Below are 27,839 nucleotides of genomic sequence, written 5' to 3' on the forward strand. Positions count from 1 at the left end.
AATAAATTTACGTGATACATCGATTCTGAGAAGTAAATGAGTTCAAACATGTGGTTGATTAAATATAAACATAAATGTTTAGAGAAATATCAACCACATACTATTATTTCCAATACAAAAGAAATAATAGTATTGTCAAAATATTTAAAGGGACATTATATTCTTAATTTCTATTATTCAGTATAATGAAACGCGTGAGAACTATATCATCAGATAAGATTGTAAGCATGTAGTAGAAATTTATGAATGAAAATATGTTGATATTTATCTTTTTTTTACTTTTACAATTTTTATACTGTACTTATATATATATATATATATATTTTTTTCTTTTTTATTTTTAAGTTATTTGTCGCTTTCCAAACTAAATCAGATGAATCTCTCTAATAATTATTTAGTTTTTTAGCTTTTGTTAGTAACTTTTTAAAATTCGTTTACTTGTTTAAACAATTGATTGTTTATCGTTTCAAAGAATTTGATGCTAAAGAAAATAATAATAAAAGAATTAAATATTTTTATTTAAATATTAAAAAAACAATTAATCTGACGATATAGATTATTTAGTTTTAAAACGATTGTGGATCTTTCTTTAATGATTTCTCTCAGTTCTGAATAGAATAAAATTTACTTCTGGCTAATTTACTTATTATAAACAATGAAAATAAATACAAATACACCTCGATTTTATGATTTGATCACATACAAAATTAATTTGGGAAATATTGATTTGAGTTTTTTTTTGAAATCTATAAAAAAATGTAAAATAAATTATTTTAACAATATCACAAAACTTTACCTAACAAAACTTTTAAGGGTTAGTTTCTTCTAACTCTCATTCTTTCTTTTCTATTCTTGGCATAAAAAAATTAAACTTCAATGATACATCATAATTTAACAATGTTAAATTATAAAACTTTCATTGAACTTCAATAAATCTATCTCTGTATATCCCTACTAGATAATTAATTTGAAGAGATTAATTATATCCTAGTCTAACTAAATATTGGGTTTATCGGGATCATCTCTATAGTTTAATCTTTCAAATTGTCATGTGGATCGCCTATTGCAATACACAAGACATATAAGAATATTAAACAAGAATTACAATTTGCTCTTTTTACCACTCATGGACAATCAATAGTGTTGGTAGAGATCGTTAGAAAGTCCCTGACCATTGATTTTCCGTGGCTTGACTTTGAAGATATTGTTTATTGGTATTTTGTGATGTTTGTGAAATAATAATTTATTTAATTGTAAATTTGGAAAGTCAATTGTGTTGGTAGAAATCTTACAAAGGCCCCTGACAATAGACTTTCATTTGTCAACAATTTTTGTTACTAATTTGAAAGAGAACCAATCGTATTGGTAGAGATCGTTAGAAAGCCCCTAACAATGTGCACTTCCAAGTTCGAAAGACTCGACTTTGAAGAAAGTTTATATAACTCTGAATATTTCTTTATATTTAAAATAATATAAAAGAAAGCTCTTACCAGTATAAACTGTTCAGATTAAAAGAGACAGAAACGTGCATTTACACGGCTTATATAGTCGCGTCCCTACCCTTAATTTTCCGGGGTAAGTAAAATTCAAAATGTGCGAGTGTATGAGTAAGGAATTTTAAATTGATTGAGCAAAAATCCGCGAGTTTCCCTCACCACTTTAAGCAGGGCGCTTCTCCCATATATTTCTTACCGACAATTTCTCCCTCTATTTGGATTTTTCGCGGCGTCTATTTTTGGATAGCCAATTACATTTATATTATTATCTATGGACAGAGCTATTTTTCTCTCTCTAATTCTGTTTCTAACGCTAGCCGAGATCAGTGCCATTGTCTACCTGTCAATCATTTTCCTCTAACTGATTTTTATTTTTTTAAATCTTTAATTTCTCAAAAAATAATAATCCTAAAATTATTTAACTTTTACCATTAATTTTTAATAATTTTTACTTTAATATAACATATAATTCTATTTAATTATTATTAATTTTAGCAATAAAATAAAATAATTCTTATTATTTTAATTGATGAATATTTAAAAAACATATAAAATAAAATTTATTCTTTAAATAATAATCTATAAAAATTCTTTATTATATAAAAAAATATTTAAATTAAATTAATAATTATCTTTATTCGAATTTATATATACCTTCTCTTTCTATTATTTTTCCTGTTTACATTTTTCATTGTGTTATCTCTAGCTATCTTCTCTCTCTCTCTTTCTATTATTATCAGAAATTCAATTTATCTAGTGTTAATTTCGTTTCTTAATATAATTTTATTTTTAATATTTATTAATTTATAACTTTCAAATAATTTATAATTACTTTATAATTAAATTTTTGACCATTGAAATACCATTTCACACTGATGATTATTATTATACTGCTTGAAATATTTTTTAAACTTTTACAAATACTTGGAAATGTTTTATTTTAAAAAGAAAAAAATTTTAAACAAAAAGTAAAATGAAATATTAAATTTTCGCATCAATTATATAAAAGTATTAAATATCGAGTATAAATTTAATTAATAAAATAATAATGATGTTTGAGGGTAAAAAGAAAGAAAGGAATTGTAGAGAATGAGTGCACGCACTGGGACTTATTTGAGTATATAGACGAGTGTCAGTTTACATAGGGTTTACCGATGTACGCATTTCAACATACTGCATGCAATCCCACGACTGCGATAAATCGATAAACATTCCCATATTCCTGTCTGTATCTCTTACTCTCTCTCACTCTATCGTGCTCTTTCCATATAGTAGTGAGCGGCTTTATGACCAGGTCGTAGCCTCATGGCAGACGAAGCCAATATGGAATTCGCTGATAAGACAATAGCTTTCACTCGACGGATTATATTAGCACCAGCGTGAGATCGATAGCACACAAGCGTATACATTTTAAGTTAAACCCATTTCAAAACAAAATCAATCTCACACTTTCAAATCCTGAACGTTTCTCCCAACCCCCTTCAATGAAGTGAAAAAACCTCCAAACAATATACTATTTTAAATGTATCAAAAATTTTACAATTTTAATTTAATTTTTTTTTGAACAATTCTTTTAAAATTTATTCTTTCAAATTTTTATTTCTAGCAAATTTTCATTTAACATCATTTTCATTCGACTCAATTTCTATTGAAATATATTTTCATTTTAACTGAATTTTCATTAAACTGAATTTTTATTTAATTAAATTTAAAAGAAAAATTTTAATTTAATAATATTTTAAATTTAACATGGATGCTGAAGTACAGAACTTTTATGATCAACGATTAAAAAAAAAATTTTTTTTTTAAAGACGAAAAATTATAAAATTTTGTATCTATAAAAAAAATGATGTTTATAATTTTTTAATGCATAAACATTACAAGAAATATTTTTAAAACAAAAACTCATCCAATTTTTAATTTAAAAAAATATTTCTTTAAAAATCGTTCATCATAAATGTCGTGAACTTATTAAGCATCGTAATTTAACCAACTTTTCATAAACCATAATTTCTACACTTAATTCAATATATAAATTGTTAAATATTTTTTTACTGCAAATATTTATTCACCTTTGTATTTCATATATAACCGAAATTTTTATTTGACAACCGAAATAAAAAAAATCAAATACATATGAAAATTCGACTAAATATTCAATTTAATGAAAATGCTACCTTATAAATATTTACCAACAGAAATTTGACAAGTGTCAAATGAAATTTAAAAATGTCCAACTGATATGAGCCAAAAGTTTTCACCCTTCAAATGAACGAAATATATTTTTCAATCTACAAAATTATTAAAAATTATGATGTCAATATAAAATAAAACAATAAATTAAACAATTATTAAATTAAATAATTTCTTTTTAGATATTTAAAACAATACTTTGCAATAAAATTTGTACTTAAAGAAGTTGCAAAAAAAAAAAATTTCGTTTATTTGAACGTTCAAAACTTTTGTCTCATCAACTAATAGGTATAGTTTGACAAAACAAAAATAATTTAACATTGTAAACATATTAAAAAACAAGTTGTAAGTAACAATAAAACTATTTTTTTTTTTTGAAAGACTTTTAACACGAACTAACATTTCAGGATTTGAATACCCAATGTATTATCCGGTTATCGAAATCGTTCAGAATTAAAAATCAAACAACCGAAACATCATCCATTCACGACACTACGCTTCTAGCTGATAAAAGACTATTGACACCTTTTGAAACAGAAATCTATTGGAATTCAATATTCAAGTATATTATATATATATTTCTCATTTATTAAAATCAAACTGAAAGAATGCCACAGAAAAGTTACTATACTGTCACTCTTCTCAACACTCTATAAATCAAAGTGAAAAAGTTTTTACCTTCCTTCAGAATATTTGCAATATCATTTTTATCAGATTTCAACAGCACTAAATCAACATCAAAAACACTAAATTGCATTTTGACATTCATCATCACTTCAAATTATAAATCTGTCACAACATATCGAGAAATAATTTTAACACTTTTTTTCTAACATACAAAACTTTCTCTGACAATGAACAAAAAAGCAACTTGATTAAATTTTTCAATGTTTCGAGATATTATCTACTTATTATTTCTATTTCTCATCATACATAATAATTGACGATTAATTGTAATTTTCTTTAAATATAATTCTTTGTAAAAAAAAAAAAAATCACTAAAATTTCAAATTTATAATCTTATCTATATTTTAGTCTTCATTTCAATTACAAAAGGGTCGTTCGCTCTTATTTCAAGATAAAATATAAGCTTCCACCGAGGCTGTTTCTCATGAAAGTTAGACAACATTGTCCATAAAAATTGCAAATCGGCCAGCTACTTTATTACAGTAATCTATGGTTAATGACGCCTCATTCTTTTCAAAGCATGGTTGCTATAGAGGCAATAGGTTATTGTTATTTTTCTGAACTGCACCAATCGATAAACGCACCTGTGTCCCAGAAACTTAAAAACATTATCGTGACTCGTTATTTTTTCAAAAAACGAAAATTAAAAAGAATCAGATAAATTTTATGCACAAAAAAAGAGGGGGGGGGAATGAAGAAAAAATGAGACATTTTCAAAATATAAAATAAATTACACTCCCTATAAATTCGTATTGATCAAAATCTTGACTTATCTATATTAGTAAATAACTTATTGTTATTTTTATTATTGTTTTAAAGTATCAATTATACTAATTTAGATTTAGTTAAAATTTTAATTCATTCGAACTTATAGGGAGATATTAATAATCAAGTTGAGTCAATTATTTTAATTTAATTTAATCAGTTAAATTAAAATATTCAATTTTGTCACTCCTCAAGAGTGGTGCAAGTGAGAAAAGAATATTATGTAAATAAAAACCTATTTAAAGGTTATAAATGACTAGAGTTTTTACAAATTTCTTTATCTTGTAATTTCACCTATTTCGATGATCTCAATGAAAATTTATTGAAAATAATACACACTTCGAAAAATATGAACTTTTACAAAATTTTGCGACAAACGAGTGATTCCCTCAGGCAGTCAAATCGAATTTTCAATATTTTTTAAATTGTTCAACTTTTATTCTTTATTCCTTAATTTTTTTTTTTACTTAATTTTAATTGTTAAGTGAACGTGAATTTATTTAATTATTTATTAAAGTCAATTTATAAACTGCTTATACATTAATTGAATAATTAATTAAAAATCAAAAATAAGAAGCGAATTAATTCAGAATTCGTAATCTCTAAATTCCGCTTTTCTCAATATGAAATTTCGACTTTCCTGTCACAGAGAATACACTTTTCAATAGCAAGATAAAATGAAAATTTATTGTTGGAATTTGAATGCACAATGAAACTTTGGTGAACAATCTTTATGTATGTGTGTGTGTGTGTGTGTGTGTGTGTGTGTGTTAGTACTTTAAATTATTATCACATAAAATACTATTAACTTTAAGAAATTGCGCGAGGAGATGCAAAAGAGAGGAAAGATAAGAAGAAAAACCGTACGTTACTAATCAAAGTTGCTGTAGGGATTTAACCTTACTTCTATTGTTTCTATTTTTATCAATCGCAGTACTTGCACTGAACTGTCGCCAATTTTTAAAGGGAAAATATAAATTCACTTTGAATGAACAATATGATCTTTCAAAAATGCTTATTTACATTAAAAAAAAAAATTTTCCAAATTTAAAAAAATAATTACCAATTTTTGAAAAATAAATAAAATACAAAAATTAAAATTAAAAAAAAAACTATAAAATTTTAGTGTTTTGAAAATTAATTAAAATTTTTAATAAAATTAAGAATTTTCAATTATTAAATAACTTCCAGATAGCACGTTAGCTTACTGCAAGCTTCCAATGTCCCACCTGACCCAAGCTTGCATTGTAAGCTTACCGAAAGATTGCTCAATAAGCCTACCGAAAGATTGCAGTGTAAGGTTACTGCAAGATTTGTACAATAAGATTATCGCAAAGTTGCTCAGTAAGCTTGCACGGTAAGCTTGTAGCAAGGTTGGTGAAAGGTTGCCAAATAACCTTGCTACAAGCTTACCGTGTTGGCTTACTGAGCATTCTTTCGATAATCTTATTGTGCAATCTTGTAGTAACCTTAAACTGCAATATTTATGTAAGCTTATTATGCAAGCTTGGAGCAGGTGGGACATTTGAAGCTTGCAGTAAGCTTGCGGCAAGTTTACCGTGCATCGGTTGGCAAGATTGCGCAGAAAGCTTACCGCAAACCAATTTCTTATATATTTTTTCCTAAAAATTACTTTATTAGAAAAAAAAACATATATACTTTCTTCCCCTATAAAAATGTGTTTCATTAAAAGAATAAAAACTTGTAAATATTTTTATATAATTCTAGTTTGTAAGTGTTTTAATAATCAAAAGTTTAACAGAGAAAGTTCCTAGTAGTAATTAAATAAATTAAATTTCTTTTAGAGTTACATTTTACTTTTCCCTGAAACATTGTTTCCCAAAAAAAAAATTAATTATATTTCAGAAATACTATTACAAAACATTTGTTTATAAATTTAATAATTACTTTATATACACGTTCCGCGAATGAGACTTTACTTCCTTGCTTCCTTTGTCGCATTTAAAATAATTTTCACAATGTAAAACACATAGAAACTCACCGCAAGGATTTGTGTATAAGATGCAAAAGCTTAGTTACTTTCTTGTCTCAACTATTATTGTCAAGACAAAAACATTAGCACGTCTTCTGTCGAGACTTGTCGAATCTCAAGGAACTCGACAGCTCTTCACATAAAAGGATTATAAACTTCGTCAGTGCATATAATTCAAGTTAAGAAAGTTTCAACGTAAATTGAACGAGTTTAGAGAGTTATATATGCGAAAAGACTTCAAGTAACTAGCTTAACATGCGACATAACTCAAGCCAAGCAAGACGAAACGATATTTTCCATAAAGAATCATAGGGCGACACATGTAACACACAAATAATATATAATAATAATCTTTTCCTAAATATTCCCAATTTAACCTATTAGGAAAATTCTATTATTGCTTTAATCTCTCAATCACCGACACAATTTCATTTTCCGTCCATTGATTCGGCTTTTATCAGAGATCAAACCAATTTCCCAATCGTATGATCTCCGACTCATCAATTTATTACTGCCGCTGATTCTCTCACCACGATCGTTTAAATAAATTCAATTTACGATGAGATCTTCAATTTTAATGATTATTAACTTTCTTAATTATTTTAAAACGTATTAGATTTCACACACTGAAAAAAGAATTTATTTGATTCAAATAATCGGTTACTTGACTATTGTCAAATAAATATTATTATTTAATAAATTTAATAAATTATTAGTTCAAATACAATTTATTTAATAAAAATAAAAATTATTTGGTTCAAGTAAATATGTAATTGATAATAGTCAAGTTAATCGATTATTTAAATTAAATAATTCTTTTTTCAGCGCAGTCACCTCTATATATAAAATACCAGAAATAAATTTATATTTGAAAAATCATACAAGAAAATACCTACAGCCTGTAACAGCTTATCGAGAAAGCAATTTCTTCCACTTTTCATGTAAGACTAGAAAGTTCATGTATCAAACTATCAACACTAACTGTAGAGTGTCAAAATCACTCTCTAAAAAGATGAAAAAAAATAACTTTTTATTTTCGATATTGTAAATATATAAAATTTTCTATAATAAGTCTTGAGACATATTTCAATTTTTCGAAAATAACTCTTTTATAGTCATTTAAGTTTAAATATTTTCTTTATAAAAAAATTTATATTTCAGAATATAATATTTTTTGTGACGTACAAATATTTTCTAAAAATTGTTAGTTCGAACTTGCAGTGTTTGAAAATTCATAATATAAAGTCAAATTTCTATCTAAGAAAAAATAAAATAGACATTATACCGAAATTTTATATATTAAACGTTTTCATTTAACTAAATTCTTATTAAGGGCATGTGATTGTTCTGATTCCACATGTTTTTTTCCGTATAGGTTTTCTCGTAAAATACTTGATATATAGATTGAGATAAAATTTTATGGAGAACTCAAAAATGGTATTAAAAAAAAAATCGTTTATATGTACCAGAGTATTAATAGTTTGTCAAAAAATTTATTTTTATAAAATTGCATATATAAGGAAAATTTAATATGTCAGCAATACAATTTTAGTCATTTTGTCAAATATATAATTTTATAAGAATAAATTTTTTATACAAAATTTTATATATAACAAAATTTTTAAGTTCAATGAATTTTTATTAACAGAATTTTTATTTGACCTCATTGATATTTAACAAATATATTACAAACATAAAAAATCCAATCAAGTAAAATTATAGTCAGATGTAAAATTTAGATTAAATAAAAATTCTACTAATTTCGTTAAATATTCTGCTTTATAAAATTCTATTCACTGACAACTCGTAAAAATGAGTTTTAGAGAAATATTCAATGCGTCCCATTCTTTTACTAAATTATTTAAATATATACATACATTTTATATTGTACGAGAAAGGAATTTAATTCTAAAAAAAAGTCAATTTATCAAACTCGGGTTATGTGAGAATTACAAAACAAATTAACAATTCCTCTTCTATAACAAAAAAAAAGTAAATGTACAATTTATTTTTTAAATTTTTCGGTTACTGAAATATTTTTAATCAAAAATAAACAAAAATACCGCACTTTCGCAAGAAAATTTTGTTTATATTGAGATTATGGTTCTGAAAGGGTTAAAGAAAATTTCAACATTTTTTTTTTATATATTTTCTATCAAAGAAAATAAGATAAAAATTCCTTTGTTATGTAACGAGTAAAAAGAAGGAAAAATACAATTTCTATAAAAAAAGAAAAAAGAAAACTTTTTGTTCATACTCTTGGATGAATTTTTCATGAACATCTATATTAATATGTGTATGTGATATTAAATTTCAGCATCTCAATTATGTAAATGATTTTACAAAATGTATATATTAAATTTAAAAGCACTTCTAATAATAAATTTTTTTAACCCTGTCAGATAAAAAAAATGTATTTTGCCTTGGAAATGACTAGAAACGTGAGATTTATCTTTATTTTTTAAGCTTTATACCCAAATTGCGGAAACTGAGAACATTCGTTATATAGTTCATCTTTCCAGGAAGTGAATTTCACAAGTATAACTTTTCAGTTGTTATACAAAATTTAAAGTGGAAATATTTTTCGGATAAATTCTATTTTACATTTGAACATTGTATTAATTTTTGCAAAAGAAACAAAATCTTTAATTTTTCATTTTTATTAAAAACAACTACTGTCTTAATTTGAATCAGTGAAATTTCACTGGTGAAATAGCTAGAAGTCGGTTACTGAATCATTTAGTGAAATTTTTACTGAAAATCAGTCATATATCACTGATTTACAGTGAAAATTTTACTAAATAAATCAGTCAATCTGTTTTACCAATTACCGATAAAACAAATTAACTGATTAATTTAGTGAAATTTTCACTGGAAATCAGTGATATATGACTGATTTTTAGTGAAAATTTTACTAAATGATTCAATAATCGACTTCTAGCTATTTCACACGGTGCTCTTGGATGAGATTAAATCCAAAAGTTCCCCCCCATCCAATTTTTCTCTCAAATCTCATTCTAGTATCAAAACTGAATAATTTCAGCCAAAAATGAAAATCTTTTATGGAAGGAATAAAAAGAAAACTCAATTTTTTGTAATTTTTTGTAGGTTATTTGTTATATCTAGATCCAAAAGCACCCCACAGTTAAAATTCCTGTTAGAAATTACCGTATGTGTACCTTAAGCAACATTAATGCAGTTAAGATGTAAAAAAGAAGTAATATCAATTTTATAATTCATAAAAACAGCAAAAAACAGCGTTTTCTGGTAGTTTTTAAGCCTATCTCTTTAAATTTGAATCAGCTAAAATCCGCTGATTGGCAGTGAATAGTCGCTGATTAAAAAAGCTATAAGTATGCAGCTGCGAATCAGCGACTAACAACTATTTCAATCAGCGGAATACTCCATTTTAAAAATAAATTTATCTTCCGACGAAAATGACCGACGTTCAAAATTTTGTATGCTTCAAAAATGTATTTTTGAAGATTTTTATTTTTTTGCATACTAAAAAAGTTACGGCCCAATTACTGAATGGAAAACTTTTTTTTATGTTGTTTTTTAACATTCTGACGAACATATCTTTTATTAAGTAAAGATAAAAAGTAAGTTAAACAACCAATTTGTAGGGAATTTTATAAGCTTTCAAATAAATATTATAACTTTTGCCATTAAAATAATATATATATATATATATATATATATATATAGTGATTAGCCAATCAGCGGATTTTAGCTGATTCAAATTTAGAGAGATAGGCTTAAAAACTACCAGAAAACGCTGTTTTTTGCTGTTTTTATGAATTATAAAATTGATATTACTTCTTTTTTACATCTTAACTGCATTAATGTTGCTTAAGGTACACATACGTTAATTTCTAACAGAAATTTTAACTGTGGGGTGCTTTTGGATCTAGATATAACAAATAACCTACAAATAATTACGAAAAATTGATTTTTCTTTTTATTACTTCCATAAAAGATTTTCATTTTTGGCTGAAATTATTCAGTTTTGATACTAGAACGAGATTTGAGAGAAAAATTGGATGGGGGGGGGAACTTTTGAGTTAAACCTCATCCAAGAGCACCGTGTTCACTGATTCAAATTAAGAGAGTATAAGGTAAATGTCCCAATTTGTGTCCACTTGCACATTTATGCACGAAATAAAATAAAAAACAATTTAGAAAAATATTCAAAAAATTTTTTTTTGAATATTACATTATATATCTTTCGTGTAGATTTGCATTTAAGGTCTTAGTATTCTTTAATAATTATAAATAAATTTTGAATATTTGCACTGCCGCCCTCTCTGCCAAAACGAGGAAAGTATGCCGCCATCTTATAAAGATTGTCATTAGACAGGTTAACAGAATGTTGTTAGCACAGGATAATTAACGTCTAATATTGAATTAAATTGTTAAGTAAATAATTCAAGATAATATAGTTTTACTGTTTGGAGATTTTTTTTCATGCAAAGATAAGTTAATTTTTATGTATACCTAAAAATACAAATACGTACACTAAAATGAGAATGATCCTATTTGTGTTTACATACAATAAAACAACTTTAATTAAAGAAATTATTACATTTTTCTGAAAAATGCTTCATTTATTAATTCTATAACTTTTAATTTTGAAAATTATTGTGAGAGTTTTTATATTTTAACCTAAAATTATTTAAATATGTGAAAAATGTGACAGTGTAAGAACATCGAGTATTTTTTAAAGACACTAATTAGGACAAAGCATATTTTTATGTTTGTATACCAAATAGTGAACATCTATTTCCTTTAGTTACTTATTTATTTATTTACTCAGACTGTGAAATACACTAAATTCACGAAGTAAATTAATTTTTTTTTCAATTCAATTTATTAATTTAATTATTATAAATTTATTAAAAGAATGAAATAACAATTACTTTTATATTTTGCATTTCTTGACACAAATATGGCTGCTGAGTACTAATTGGTACACCTCAGGTCACAAATAGGGGCAACCTAAAATTCGTCGGACACAAATTGGTACAATAACATCACTTTAAAAAAAAGAAAATTTAAAATATTTTGATAATAATACTCAAATAAAAATTATTTTCTGCTCAAAAAATGATTACCTTTATATTAATGTGAAAAATTATCTCCATGGAAGAATATAAATCGAGTTTTTTCTTCATTAACTAAAGTTAAATTCTTAGTAGGACACTAATTGGGACATTTACCTTAGATAAATTTAACACTGCTGTATACAGGTAAACATGTGACGCTCTACGAGAGAAGGGACCTTATGTCCAAAAAAATTTAGATTATGTTTGTGATTTTTGAAGTGAAAATCACAAATCAAACTGAAAAACACATTATATTTCAACGAAGAATATCGAGTTTGGGTCAAAAGTCTAGAACTAGAATTCAATATGGTGACAAGGAATCAAAGAAATAGTCTTTCGCGTCCGGGAATCTCTCTCACCCTCCCATCCCTTTCTCCTCTACTTCTTCTTCCCTCTTTCAAGAGCAATGCTAAGAAACAAATCGCATGTCAGGATAGAAAAAGAAAAACACACTCCAGTGAAATATTTTCCCTCGAGTCTGTGGCAATTTCGTGCAAGGACAGCGGAAGACAAATTCTATCGATAATATTGGAGCAATGAAATCACTGTGATATCACTAAAACGCTTTCAAGGTGTGTGTCGGGATTGAAAATAGTGCGGCAGTTGGCCTGCAAGGGTAAAATAAAATAACATATATAAAATATGAGAGAGAGAGAGAGAGAGAGAAATAAATTTATGATATTGATTATCGTAAATTATTATAAAAATCGGGTTTAAATACTATACATTATATATACTTACTATTACGGACTTGTAACATTAATCGACAAAAAAAATCTATATATATAGTATAAATATATTGACTACTATTATTATATAAAAATGATATTATTACTACGACTATTATCATTATTACCATCATTGTTAGCCTCACTATTATCAATACGAAGTCCTATTGTCTAATAATAGCGTTGATTGTCTGTTATAGAAAGCAAGAGAAAATGAGAGAGCGAGAGAGAAAGAGTGAGTGAGTTAAAGATAACTAAACACAAGATACTATATAATATACGACTGTGAAGATCATTTTGTGTAAATATATAGAGAGAAGGAGAGAGAGAGAGAGAGAATATTGGAGAGGAAGTGAATTCCCTCAGTTCAGCGTTCCGAACTAAAACCGCAGAAATTCCGGTTTTGGCTCGACCGCATCTTCAGCGTAGAGCGTAGCCCTTAAGTACAGTTTCCAATTAAGAGATTATACATGCTATAATAGTCTATTAATGAGAGTTCTATAGAGACAATAGCGACATGCATATACATCTTTAAATTGTCACACTGCAAGAACCTTGCGTGACCCGCAATGCTCGTTAACTGTTCAACGATCGATCATCCAATCACTCGTCCATTAGAGTTACATTTCACCACATGTCAAAAATGTTTGCACATTCAATTAAATTTGTTGGAAAATCATTTTCTTTTTTTTCACTTAAAATCAGAAAAATAAATTTTAACTTTTTCAAAAATGCATTTTAAAATTCATGACATTTTTTGTCGCTGTCGTTGTTGTATGTAAATGACATTTTAAAATACTATATATTTCATAATAGACTTTTGAAATACATTTTTTAATGTACCATATTCATTTGATGTATTTTTTTTTAAATAGAAAAAAATGTCTCTATCTTTCTGGTTGCATTTTTTTTTCTGTATTCGTAAATGTATTGTCCCGTTATATGTAAATCAAAAACATGAATTACTCTTTAACCAAATAGAACGGCAGAAAGCAATGATATGAATGTTTGAAATGCTTTATGAATTGCAAACCAAGCACGTATTTATGCATTCATTACTTTATACCATAAGCAGAATGCAGTTAAAATTTGTATTTGCGTCCAATTTTTTAAATTATCATATAATTAAAGTAACGAATTCTTCCATTTAAATATATATATATATATAAATAAAAAAAAAATGTTTACACCAGTTTCACCTAATAACACATATATGATATAATTACTTTCCTAGATCTATCTTTCTTTTAATTTTGACTAAAATGAAACAACATATTTTTAACGATCCATCATTAACAGTTTTCGACATTTATGAAATTTCGTCTATATACGACAAAAAGAAGTCTTGAGAAATATGTATTGCAATAAAGGAAATTTGAATCAATGACCATCCTTGATCAAAGGTCAAGGATCTTTGAACCAGGTTTGGGTGGCCATCGTCATCAATCACTTAAATATCAGCATATTTATTGTTTAATAAAAATAATGCTTGAACAATCAAAAAAACAAACAAAAAAGAGAATAACGATTCTCTGGACAAGATAGCAAAATGCTTCGTTTATTCACACCTCGTTAATTCCGTTGTCTCTTCCGAAATCTCAAAAATAAGGAAAAATCACCTTAAGAAAAAAAAATATATATATATCGCTTCGTTATTGCGTCATAGACTCCAGAGAAATGTATGATCGTTATTCCCTACCCTTCTAACCTTGCAAACTATCACATAAATCTGAACTCAATCGAAAGCGCGATCAGTCCAGAAATATTTCAAGAGAAGAAAGAATAAAATTTTAAAATAAAAAAAAAACCGTCTTATCAGTTTAAACAAATCATTTTCGAATTTTATTAAAGAGAATAAAATGTTTTCAAGCATCTTGCGCGAATGATGCGAGAAAATATTTAAAAAAAAAAAAAACTAATCAAAAACCATGATAAGTGATATTATATCTTCTTGATTGTTCATCAATTTATATTTAAACAAAAAAAAATACCTATAAAGTTAATTTTTTTTATAATTTCAATATGCAATATAGTCACGTCGGTGAAGTTCACAACGTTTATGATCAACGTTTGAAAAAAAAATATATATTTTTCACTCAAAAAATAAAAACTATTTTTTTTCAAAAAATTATTGATCAAGGAAACGTTGCAAAAAATTTTGTAGATCAAAAATAATAATAATTTGCATAGAAAAATTTATTTTGTTTATCAATCGTTGATCATAAACGTTGTAAACTTCACCGACGTATATAGTCTTCCATAAATTTTTTTTTTCCTCCGACTTTTATCGACTTTATTTGGCTGATCGGTTTTGGACGTAAAGAACTTTGAAAGCTTCAACGACGTCTGATGAAGAGACGAAGATGAAGGCGCTTCAAGCTTCTTGATTGCATCTTTGAACTCATCTTAAAGGGGTCACTAAGCAGTAAACTATAAATTTCTCTCTCCAGAAGTAAAACTAAGAGCACTATTTTTGCTCTAAACTCTATATATTCTACTACATAAAATAAACTATATATATATATATAAATAAAGGCAGGATAAAAACTATGCTTAACTGCTCGTTCAAGAGTTAATTTTTATCTACAGCTTTCACCTAAATTAACTTTTAGTTTAAATTCTATATAGAGTACCATAGAAACAATTGAATGACTATGTAATTATTGCGCAAATTACTAAATTTATTTTTATCATTTCTTTAACTGTAAAACGTATTTTTTCCAACCTAAATTTTAATTCCATATAAAAATACACGTTATTTTCTTTCTTCTCTATAAATCTGAATTAGTGACTCTCTAAATTTGAATTAGTAAATAGTGAGCTTCACATTAGTAAGAATTTTTACTAATTTTTAGTTAAATATTACTATTTGATTTGGTAGTTTCATTTTTTTTTTTTTACTAAAGTTTCAGTAAAGAATAATTAAAAATTTCCACTAATTTTACGAATTTTCACTCTCTAAATTTGAATTGGTAAGAATTCCTTCACTAATTCATATCAGTATAGAAATTTTCACTAGTTTTTAGTAAAATATTACTAAAATAAATCAAATCTATATACAATTTAGTAATATTGTTTTACTAAAGTTTTAGTGAAAAATGACTAAAAATTAGTAGAAAATAAAGTTATTTTTAAATTTAATAAAATTTTTAATTAACCTAATATTTATTTTTAATTAATTTAATAGCGAAATTTAAATTTAAATTTTACTATTTTTATTCTAACCAAATAAAAAACCAATCAACAAATTTAAAAAAAGGCAGTAAACAAAAAGGATGCAATCAAGAAGGGCTAAAATTGAAAAAAAAAATGATTAAATCCTTAAAAAAAATTGACAAAAATGAAAATTTTGTATTCGACGAAAAAATTACATCTCTACTAAAACAAATATCACAAGACATTAAAAAATAAATCTACCAAAACAAGCTCATGAGATCTCAGTTACGCGTAATGCAGTTGCGAACTGGTGGTTTTAAAGTTTTTCACACTAATACTTTGTCATATAAGGCGCGAACTTTCGTAGCCAATATTGTTCCTATAAGATCACACTTCTCGTAAAAAAAAATTTCACGGTATATATAGTTTGATTTTTCTCACTTTTACTATTTAAATTTTAAAAGCAAAAAATTATTATAGTTTACAAAAATCAATTTTTCTGTTATTTTAATTTCTACGTAAATAAGCACGAATACACTCTTCTCAAAAATAAATCCGTGGTAATTCCTTAGAATTTGTAATCACCTTCTGTTCACTATGTACAATATAATAAAAAGTTTACGAGAATCGTTCATTTTCAATCAATGAATAATTGCGATGATGTGAAATAACACTGTAATGTTAGTTAAATTACCATCTCTAATAAAAAAGAAAATAATATTGTCACTGTAATTATATCCGATTACGCAAAAAAAAGAGGTGTTTAGAAGGTCAAGGGATACGAGTACTATGATCTACGCAGACACTGAACTATCAATACATTACATTGTTTTATAAAAGTGAAAATGTCTCATTATTGACAACCTTTATACACCCTTCCTTTTTACGAAATTTTAATTTACTTTTTAAATTTCAAAACAATCAATGCACTAACAGAAAAATTCTCTTTACAATATATGACAGTCGGATTATGCTTTAAAAAGAATTCAAAGTATCAAAAATTTCTTTCCAAAATATTCAAAATTATCTCAAAATTTTCCAAGCAGTAAAAAACGAAATATATCTATAAAAAAAAAAATTTAACCTAAATCAACAATTTAAATAAATTGAGAAAATAATTTAAAACATTGTGACAATAAGAGAAATAACAAAATTAAATGACGGAAATCTATAACAATGAAAAACTTTAATCTACTGGTCGCTTTTCAGTTTTTGAAAAAAAGTTGAAATTAACTTGAGCCTAAAGCGATATACGAAGTCCTCATTCCTTTTTTTTCCATTTTTCTTGGCACGAGGCAGATAATCCTGCCCTCGAGCTTTCAAGTTACTTTATTCTTGGCTATGAAACAGGAGCACAATGTACCGACAAAGTTGAATCCCAGAAAGTGGTCTGAGTGCACCGATTCCAACATTCTTATAACGAATAATTTTCCAACTTGTAGAAAAGGCAATTTCATAACGAGTTTGAAATGCGCCATTTAGCAAAAACAATTTCAACAGATTCACTAAAATTACCCCCCTCTTAACATCTCTATATTACAAAAGTTGCAAATAATTCCCTTTCTCCATTTGGCCAATAAAAATCTTTCAAATTCCTATAATCCTTCTCTCAAAAATGTACAAAAAAATTCAGCACAAAATTTTCAGAGTCGAAAAAAAGAAGATTTATTATTAATAATTCAATGACAATCAAGGTAAGTGAAAATTTCTTCATTAAAACTTAGTTTACACAAATTAATGATGTTTTAATTGTCATCAATGAGACGATGTGAAAATTTCGAAAAACGGCTATAAAAAAAGCATTTGCACGAGGCAAGTGAACAGACATGAGATCGTGCAGCACCACTTTCAATAGGTTATAAAATCCAATTGTAAAGTGGCAATAAAACGGAGAATAATAAAATGAGAAAACATTAAAATTGACCACCTTGTGGGTGAGCTATTATTGCGTAAAGCGAAGTACTTTTAGAAAATAAAACTATCAAAGAAAAATACAACTTGTATATTAAAAATGAAAACTTGACAATTTAATAAAAATTGTTTCTTATTTCTTTATTTAATAAAAAAAATCTATTTTGGGCTATTAATTTTCTGTCTTTGTTATCATTAATCATAAATAACATTTAAAATATTTATACAGAAACATCAAGTAACAATATATGTGTGGTAAATTTTTCAAGGCATTAACATTAATCTTCCTGAAGTTGGCGTCGACGCTCAGCGTCGAAAATTATTTTTCATAGAACTAAAAATATGAAATCATTTTTAAAAACGTTTTGGGTCCACATAATACCTTAAAAAGTATTTCTCAAGGTATTATTTGTATGGAAAATATTTTTAAGAAAATAATTTGACATTTTTGGTCCTGTAAAAACAATTTTCGGCGCTGAGCGTTGACGCCAACTTCATGGAGGTTAATATTTTTGATAGTAAAGCTTTCAGGTTATGTGACTTCACATGTAAATATTCTTCGCAGGATTTCTCGCAAAATATTTGATAGATTGAGCTAAAATTTTATGTAAAACTCAAAATGTAGTATAAAGAATCGCTGTTATGTGACAGAGTATTAATATTTAAAAAATTTATTTTTAAAACCTTAAATATTTAAAGAAAATTCAATATGGCGGCAATATGACTTTAGTTATTGTCACGAAAATGCAATTTTTCAAAAATAAATTTTTTTGACAACGAATCCTTAGGGTAACTGCACCAGTGGTGGATCATGCACCAGTGGTGGATCAACTGCGAGAAAAATGGTCATTTGTGTTTACACGTTTGTAAGTAAATGAACCGCAAGTGTCGGTAATTGTTAAGAAAGTTATACAGATCAATATTACAATTTAAAAAAATTTTTAAATTCATCGCGAAGAAAGCAGGACAACAATTACTAAAGTGGTGACAGAAAACAAGAGTTTTCCTTAGCATGTAAGTTAAGAGTATATTTTGGAATAGAAAGCTTTGGAGCCATTTTAGGACAATTTTTAATTCTTTTCACAATAGGAGGCATTTCGTTTTATCCCCATAGAGCCCTGAGAACAATATTTACGTCTTTAAGTAGCGCGTGTCCATTGTTTTGGGGTGATCCACGACTGGAACCAAAAAAGTAACAAAATCTAGTGGTGGATCAGTCCTACTTTTCGCCTGTTGACGCATTGTTTTATTGAAAATTTTATGAGTTAAATTTTAGTTAACACTAAATCAAATGTTTATTAATTGTTAACACCTGGGGGTCGATTACGTAACTTTCCCACTTCCCACATCTCACTTCCCACATTTTACATCCCACATCTCACTTCCCACATTTTACATCCCACTTCCCAAATCCCACATCTCACTTCCTACATTTTACATCCCACTTCCCACATTTTACATCCCACATCCCACATTTCACATCTCACTTCTCACTTCCCATATTTCATATCCCACTTCCCATATTTCACATCTCACTTCTTACTTCCCATATTTCATATCCACTTCCCATATTTCACATACCACATCCCACTTCCCATATTTCACATTCCACATCTCACTTCCCACATTTCACATCCCACTTCTCACATTTCACTTTTCACACTTTACATCTCACATTGTACTTTACACTTTTCTTATCACGCTTCCCACCTTTTATATCCCACTTCTCACATCTCTCCCATTTCCCACAAGATGTTGGATGTGGGAAGTGGTATGGAAAATGTGGGAAGTGAGAAGTGGGATGTAAAATGTGGGAAGTGAGATGTGGGAAATGGGATGTGGGAATTGAGAAGTGGGATGTAAAATGTAGGAAGTGAGATGTGGGATGTAAAATGTGGGAAGTGAGAAGTGGGATGTAAAATGTGGGAAGTGAGATGTGGGAAATGGGATGTGGGAATTAAGAAGTGGGATGAAAAATGTAGGAAGTGAGATGTGGGATGTAAAATGTGGGAAGTGAGATGTGGGATGTGGGAAATGGAATGTAAAATGTGGGAAGTGAGATGTGGGAATTGAGAAGTGGGATGTAAAATGTAGGAAGTGAGACGTGGGATGTAAAATGTGGGAAGTGAGATGTGGGATGTGGGATGTAAAATGTGGGAAGTGAGAAGTGGGATGTAAAATGTAGGAAGTGAGATGTGGGATGTAAAATGTGGGAAGTGAGATGTGGGATGTGGGAAAGTTACGTAATCGACCCCCTGATTTCAAATTGTTAAATTTTTGTTGAATTAACCCTCTCCCTGTCCTGGGTTATCCCCACTCTATAGAATGTATTTCCCATAGTCCCCACCAGGCGACCGAATTGTCGCTTTTTGTCGATAACGGTCAACTGGCCAGGCAGAGGGTTAAAATACCCAGAATTAATAAATGTTATTTATCATTGAAACTGAAGCTTTAAGAGTTTCTATTTATTTATTACCAAAAATTCTAATAAAAAGATGATTAATTAATATTTAGTTACATTATACCTATAGAAATGAAAGAGGAGGGGATATGGATAAGAAAGTGAATTTGAAAATCTGTCCGTAAAGCCTTATAAAAGTTGCAAAACTTCTCAGTCTCGTAATTTTAAAATGCAATGTTTTTTAGTATGATTTTTTAAGTGATCCACCACTGGAGCAATCTATAACCATGACTGGTGCAAACAGTGATCCAGAATAGGATCATTGACAAATTATCTTTGATGGAGCATTAAAGTAAAAGTAGATGTCAAAATTAAGTCTAACCTTGAAGGAAATGTCTATTGGAACTATCTGGTCCATAATACTATAAAGAATAACCTCGAATTTGTCTAAAAGCAACCTATACAGAACTTCAAAGTCAAAATAAGAAAGTTAAGGGGCTTAACTGATCCACCACTGGTGCAGTTACCCTATATATACTATTTTTGAGTTTTTCACAAATTTTAGCTGATGCAATCTTATTAAATATTTTGCGAAAAAACCTGCGAATAATATTTTCATGTGAAATCACAACAGTCACAGGACCTTAATTAAATTTCTGAATAAAATTTATGTTATATTTTAGAAAAATTCTAAAAGTGAGCTTAACTAATAATTTGTTATTTTTAATTAAATGATTAGTAAAAATATTACTATTTGAATCAGTGTCAGATTTTTTGCTATCAAATTAGTTATTTTTAACTACTTTAAATTATGTATGATATCGAAACAAAACATATGGGCAGAATGGAAATAAATTTCTGCTTATATTGATACAATTAATTAAAACTTGTTTCTTAATTATGTAAGTTCATGAATTTACTACACAACTGTCGACGCTCCGTAGAAATTTAGCCAGAGAACTTATTACTTGGTTTAACTGGCTAACATTATAAAGTTTAAGCGGAACTTGAACTGGCAAAACAATGAATTGTAATTTAGAACAATTTTCCTGCATTTAAGCAATGAAAATCGAATGAGTTTCAAATTTAGTAAACCATATATGGTATCTATAATATATGTATGTAATTATATATATATATACATATATGACATCAATAACAGCTGTTAATTAGTATATCAAATTGACAAGTTAAAATTTAGTCAATCGTATTCAACCATTCATAATGCTGGTCTGCTTCTGATAAGGCTTAAATGTTCAATGAACACAGAGGAGACAATTTAAATCAACACCATTTATCAATCAATTAAAACATAAAATCTATTCACGATCTCGTGTGGAAAAATTTTGAGCATAACAATTTATCGAAATAATGGTGTATTTAGAAATTAATCATATAAGTATTGCTATGTTATGTCACGTCATCGTAACATTTTTGCTATAAAAAAAATATAATAATAATAATTATTAATAATTAATGTCAATAAACAAATTAAATAAATAAATGTTTATGTAAAATTAATTTTTTAAATAAATAAATATATTTGTAAATAAATAATTGTTTTTAAATAAACAAATATATTTATAAATCGATAATTATTTATAAATAAACAAATGTATTTATAAATAAATAATAATTTATACTTAAAAAACAATTGTTACAAATATTAAAAATATAAATAAATAATTATGCAATTAATATTTAAAAATAATCAATATGTAAAATTGTAATATTTCTTAAAGTTGTAATGTTCTTGATATTTGGAATTATAAAAGACGATCTACAAACAAGGAAATCAACATACAGAGTCACCAACATATTGAAAAAAGCAATAAACACTTTTCGTGTCTGTGAGGTAACGATTTTGAATCTAACCCAAAGAGGCGAGCTGGTACTGTCGCGAGAAATACATTGGAAAATATAACTATATAAAGGGATACCTTTCACTACGAAGGCAGTCCCAAAAATTATACGTACGGAGTTCATGTGTTAAAATACAGTTCTAATATATACGGAAGTCTAAATTTCAACAGTGACACCCATCAATAAAGACCTTTTACGAGCAGTCGTAAAAAAAACTCAATAGAATACCGAATCATCAAAACTCGCGAAGAAAATTTGGAGACTTCACCACAACATAAAATAAGGTAACCTTACCAAATTTTATGAAATAGATTTCATAATTGTTTGATTGTCTTGTAATAATAATAATTGAGAACATTCAGCATTTTTAAATAAACAATTTGCATATTGTATTTTTTTAAAATCATTCATTTAATAAACCTCTTTCCAACTTAGTTAATTTAGCTAAGTTAAATTGAGGAATTAGAATAGGGAACAATTATAAGTTCAGCTTAGATAAAATTAAAAATTATTTAAATTTTTAACAAATATGACATAACAGTAAAAAAAAATTTTTTTGACTTACCAATTGCAGATTCTGTGGTCTCAATTCGTCTATGTCCGATCAGCACCATGAAGTAGCACTAAAATGTTATTTTCCAAGTTGCAAAACACAATCATACGCGATTTAAAAATTTTCGAACACTCCCGAAAACACGATAATAAAATTACGCTAAATACTAGTTATCGAACGAACGCGGTTTTAAGAAAATTCGATCACTCCCGAGAACCACGTGGATGTTAAAATTGAAAAAAAAAATGAATAAAATTTAAAATATAATCGCGATTTAAGATACGATTTCAACACTACTGTAATAAAAATATTTTTAAAAAAAGTTAAAGGGAAAATCTATTTAAAAACCACTTTAAAAGCATTCGCTATGTTAAGAAATTAAAATACGCACACATTCCCGAAACTGAAATTGAATTTTTCCTTGAGCAGAATTTATATACCTGTTAACATGACGATTCGTAAATTTAAACTGAGTTTCAAATATATTTCCTATTATTTTTGAATTTTAATTCTCACCGGTTATGACCTGCAATTCATGCCGAGACAGTACTTCCTAACCAAATGTCAACAATGTCCAACCTCGAGATGAAAACAGAATTCCAGAAGAGTCATTGTTTTATTGCATATTATCTGAAAAATAAACAAACCCAACCGCATATTATTATATATTATTTTATATTTGTATATTTAAATAAATAATCTTTCTCTTCTTATTCAATATATTTATATTAAATACATTATAATTTATTAATAAACTAATTTTTAATTTTAGTATTAATTAAATTTAATTTAAAATTAGTTTAATTAAAATAATTATTTGTAATTGTTGTACATCAATTAAATTAATATTCAATTTTTAATACCTATTGTTTTAATATCAAAAGAATTAAATTTTAAAATACGAATTATATAAACAAACAATTGAATTTGCTATCATTTAATTTATTAAATTATTTAGTAAATAAGCAACAATTTATTGATAAAACAATTTATACAGAAAATTACTGAGAGATGGGGAAAAGGGGCAAAAGTTTTGGGATGCCGTCTACTTTAAAGCTATGTATTTTTGCAATAATTATTGTTCATTCTCAAACTAACAAATAATTTCAAAACATTGAGAATGTTAAAAACTTAAAAAATAAATAAATAAGACAAAACGAAAATATAATAAATTTATTAAAATTCAAAAGTGCAAGGATAGTGTGTGGCGTAGGAAAATATTTACGAGAAGGGAAATTTATTTTCAAAGAAAAATGCAATAAACTGCACATAAAAATGTTTTATGTCACTATTTGTGTGCATCTCCAGGGAAAACCCCTAAAGTTTCTCTCGGTGATAAATGCGTATCATTAAACTTTGGTGATTATTGATCAAAATTCTGGCGCAATATCAAAATTTTATGATTAATTAAAGTCATAATTAAAGATTTTAAGATATATTTCACACACGCGCGCTCTCTTCAATTTATCATTTCTAATAAAAAAAAATATATATATAATTATTATGCTATTAAAAATTTTAATTATTTTTTTCTTTTAATTTAAATTCAACACGGCCAACTAGAAAGATTGATATTATAGTTTAAAAAAAATATTACGAGATACACATAAAAACTGTGTTTTAATATATATGGGTGATTCTACAAACGAAGGACGAAAATGAAGAAAATATGGACAAAACATTTTTTTCTCATTTAAAGTTTGAATGGTACTTTAACTTCAAGTTAATGACATTATAAAAGATATCTGAAAGTGACTAGACAAAATATTAAAAATCACAAAAGTTATGGTTGTTTATAAACAATTTATACAGGAAATTCGGATCGTGTTTAGAAAATTCACATTAACACAAAAAATAATCGATGGATTTATACAAAATTTATTATTCGGGGGTTTTCGGGGTCGCTGATTACGAATCCGAAGTCAGTTTTTCAAAATTTAAAATGGCGAATACAACATGACGGACAAATATTTCAAATCACTGGAAACTACTTACTTGGTAACTTTTCAGGATAGCTGGTAACGATTCCGACGTCAGTTTTTCATATTTAAAATGTGCAGATCTATTGTATTAAACGAGTTTTTAAAAAAAAATTCGATTTTAATTAAATTTTAAATCCAGGAGTTTTTGAATTATTGATAACTAATCTGAAGTCGAATTTTTAAAATTCCACAATTTTTAAGATATTTCTTTAAAATAGTCAAATTTTGAAAATCTGACTTGAAACTCGTAATCTGGTAATTCTAAAAAGAAAAAGTATGGAATGAAACATTTTTTGCACGTATAATTTTGATAAACAGGTTAATTTAAATTATTAAGTTTTTTCAAGATTCATTCGCCATATTGGATCTGCCATTTTGAATTTTGAAAAACTGACGTCGGATTCGTAATCAGCGACCCCGTAAACCCCTGAGTAACGAATTTTACAAGGATCAATAAAAAGTATCGCTTTAATTAGTAATTTGTTTATATAATTTGTTTATAACAAATTACGTGTGTTCTACTAAAACATAATTTTACAAATCACAAATCTATAGGAGTAGTTTAAGTGTCTAATAATAAAAAATATTTCGATTTTATTGTGATATTCATACGATTCACAGGAAAAAAGTACTTTTCATTTGTTTATTTATATTAATATAATTATATATACAAAATGAAAATTAAAGATTGGGGTTTAGCAATATCTTAAAAATTTAGAGAGGATTATTTTAAGTCAAGAAAATCGAAAATTGTTAAAAAGTTATTAGTTTTACGCTGTTTTTATTGCTTAATGTATATCCTGTCTCAAAAGTGCCAGACGAATGAGAATTTGTCTTGTCACAACGCAATCTTGGTCACAAATTGAGAAATCTTAGTTAATAGAATAACAAATTAAATAAAACGCGCGTGTTATCACATTTAGTTTAATTTAATTAACAACAATAACGAACTGTAACTTCATCAGAATGTTGATTTTTAATAATTTTAACGTGTTTTTAACTGCCAGACGAATGATGACAAAATCCAGGGACAAAATTCAAGAAAATATTTTATAAATAAGGTATAGAGTAATGTCATAATTATTTCCACATTAATAATCTGCAACTATTCAAAATTACTAATCCAGTATGAATTTTCTGCTAAACATTTGAAAAATAATATTTTTTCACAATATGGACTGTCATTTACACTGCGGGACATACCAGACGAATGAGAATTTAGCACTTTGATGTATATTTTTTGCAAGAAATATTTTTTTTCATCGGCTTCTTTTTAGTGCCACAATAGAAACCATTTAGATTTACAATTTTCATCAAAAATGAAATTATTTTTTTCAAAATTATATATATAGACATGTGATTCTTATATATATATATACAAATTTTCTCCCTCGCAAGAAACATGATACGAAGAGTTTGATTGGAAAATAATCTTACAGTTCAATCACGACGTAATCCCAATTTTAAATATTCAAAGATCAACTGTGATTATATAACATGGTAAAATCACTTAAAAGCGAATCGCTGGCTCAAAGTAAAGATCGATTCTAGTTTCTCTTAATAGAGGATTAGGAAGAAAATCCTATCCTTGGGATTAGCGTTGCAGTCTACGTAAGTGTGTAATTCACTTCCGAAACTATTGATTCTCCTCAGAGAAAAGTGGTGCACTAAATTTTTAAATCTTTTAATTACAATTCCAAACAATTCTTCAAGCTTAATTTTTTTTAAATCATTATAAAAAGCACTCAACATAATTTACTAAAAATTCACATTTCACAATAAAAATAAAATAAAAAAAAGAAAAGCACAACATATATATACATATATATACACATATATATATATATATGATTTTTATTGAATAACAATGAAAATTTGAATAAAAATATTTTTACTTTTCATAAAAGTAACCAACCATAAATCCTTACGATCTAGATTGAAACCGACTACGGGAACGTGGAATGAAATTTGTGTATATATCTGTCTAGATTTATTTATTTTTCTCCGAATAAAAAGAGATTCAAATCAAATATAAAATGAATTTTACAATCTTTAGTCTAGGAGACAATTTTTTAAAATTTATACATACTTATAAAATAAAGTCCCGGAAAAACTAGAGTTAGCTGTATACCTTAGGATATACATTATACAAGAAGAAAATCCATTTAATCCTGAGATGCATAGAACAGATTTACGAAATCAGCGTTCAAAAGTAATCTTGTGCGAGGCGAAATGATATTTATGGCTGTATCAATTTCTTGCATGCAATAAATAATCAATTGATCCCAATTTTAGAATGCAAATTTTCCAAGAAAATAACCATGAAAATAAGAGAAGTTTATTTTCCAAGAAGCCAATTGAGTATATGACATTCAATATTGAAGCTAAAGTTTAAGCTTTTTAAAAAAGCGAGGAATAACTTATTTGAAACATGAGAAAATTAATTTTCATTGAAAAATGTAATATTTTATTACATCCTGTTTCGAAGCCATAGTAATTGAAAAAAAAATAAATTCCATTCATTGAGTACAAATTAATATCAAAATGTATTTAAATAAAAGTGGTGAACCATTATTGATATTAGAATGAAGTCCATTTAAAATGTCAAATGATTATTATACTCGCACAAACATAAAAAATAGAACAGTTTACTTCTAATATAAGAAGAAGATTCCTTTTATGATAAAAGAAAGCAGTCGAAGCGTAAAGTCAGGACGACGCTCGCCTCTCAATAATATTCATTTTTAAGATTTCAATATGAAAATCATCTTCCACTCGACTATATTCATTTCCAATTAAATATAGACGATTCTATAGATATATACCTTTATTGGTAGAGCGTCATCAAGCTTAAAGTACACGAAAAAAAAGGACAAGAGATTGCATTTCCAAGTGTCCGCAATTGCAAAAAGTCCCTAAAGCGCAGAAGTATACGTAAAAAGCCAAGAACAAAAGAGAAGAACTAATTTGCGAGGGATGCGAGGTGAGCAAAATGTCTTCTCTTAT

General features: G+C 26.9%; 2 protein-coding genes across 6 annotated transcripts in view; one reads left to right on the forward strand and one right to left on the reverse strand.

The window, feature by feature from the left end:
- Nucleotides 1-22,916, reverse strand: part of LOC127286996 (sodium-coupled monocarboxylate transporter 2) — a 415,172-nt gene extending 392,256 nt beyond the window's left edge. Inside the window, exon 1 of the mRNA XM_051313677.1 lies at nucleotides 22,864-22,916. The gene's annotated coding sequence lies outside the window, so the exon portion shown is untranslated. The remainder of the gene's footprint in view (nucleotides 1-22,863) is intronic.
- Nucleotides 1-27,839, forward strand: part of LOC127287005 (ras-related protein Rab-24-like) — a 590,458-nt gene that overhangs the window by 470,328 nt on the left and 92,291 nt on the right. The window lies entirely within an intron of this gene.

The sequence above is a fragment of the Leptopilina boulardi genome, unplaced genomic scaffold, assembly GCF_019393585.1.
Source record: "Leptopilina boulardi isolate dan_hultmark-lab unplaced genomic scaffold, ZJU_Lbou_2.1 LbouV2_367, whole genome shotgun sequence".
In the NCBI taxonomy this organism is placed as follows: Eukaryota; Metazoa; Arthropoda; class Insecta; order Hymenoptera; family Figitidae; genus Leptopilina; species Leptopilina boulardi.